Here is a 1,497-nt window from a genome sequence, read left to right on the forward strand (position 1 = left end):
CGCACTACAAGCAATCGGAGACTATCACTATTGTAAATTTATACTAATACAGACCATTGTTTCAATTCTATTTCTAGTTACAAGCAATCGTGACCATCATTATTCCAATTCACAGTTTAATCACAAGTAATACAGAACAACACTATTCAAATTTGTATCAATACAGATCATCATTTTTGAAATTTATATCAATACAGTCTATTATTGTTCAAGTTTATTTTCTTAGTAGAGGGAATACAGGCCATTAGTATTTAAAATCAGTGTCTAATTATAAGCAATCCAGACAATCATTAGTCAAATTTACATATTTATTGCTAGTAATCATGATCATCAATATTCAAATTCATGTTCTAACAACAAACAATCTAAACAATCATTATTCCAATTTATGTTTATGTTACAATCAAACCTGACCATCACTATTCAAATATATATTTTTATATTCAAGTATTCCAGAGCATCATGATTCACATTCATATCCTAAGTAGAAGTGATACAGGCCATCAGTATTCAAATTTACAGTCTAAATACAAGCAATATAGATCGATATTAATCAAAGCTATATTCTTATTAAAAGCAATCCAGACCATCAGTATTTGCATTTATAATCTACTTCAAAGCAACACAGATCATCATTGATCAAATTTGTATTCTAATTTTTAGGAACAGACATTATCATTCAAATTGATATTCTATTTTAAAGCAATACCGACTGTGATTCTTCAAATTCATATCCTAAATACAAGCAGAACAGACCAGTATCCAAATTTAAGTCCTAACCACTTATTCCATTGAGAAGCAATCCAGAGCATCATTTTTAAAAGCCATTGTATAATGGTAGTCATTTTACACATTCAGTAATCAAACTAATAATCGAATTTTTAACAAGCATTTCATATCATCATTATTCAAATTCAAATTTTAGCTACAAGCAATACATACCATCATTATTTAAAATCATATGGTAATTACAAGCAGTCTAGACGAATATTCCATTTTAAATTCTAACTACAAGCAATTCAGCCGCCATCTATGAAACCTATGTTCTTATTGCAAGTAATCCAGACTATAAAGAATTCATTTTTTTTTGCTTAAACTACAAGCAAAACTGACTATCATTATTTTCCTCTATATTCTAACTAAAAGCAATCCAGACCATCAGTATCCAATCAATTTATATTAATTAAATAGAAGCAATGCAGACCGTCATTATTCTAATTGCAAGAACAGACCATCATAATTTATATTTATATTCTAATGAGAACCAATACCGACCATCATTTTTCAAACTTATATTCTTAAAGGTAGCCATCCAGACCATCATTATTCAAGTTTACGTTTTAATTATAAGCAATCCAGACCATTATTATACAAATTTATATCCTAAGTAGAAACAATACAGTCCATCAGTATTTAAATTTAAAGTTTAATTAATTACAAGAAGAACAGACAGTAATTAATCAAAGTTATATTTATATTGCATGCAATCTAGATCGT

The sequence above is a fragment of the Sphaeroforma arctica genome (genome assembly GCF_001186125.1).
Source record: "Sphaeroforma arctica JP610 unplaced genomic scaffold supercont1.101, whole genome shotgun sequence".
Lineage (NCBI taxonomy): Eukaryota > Ichthyosporea > Ichthyophonida > Sphaeroforma > Sphaeroforma arctica.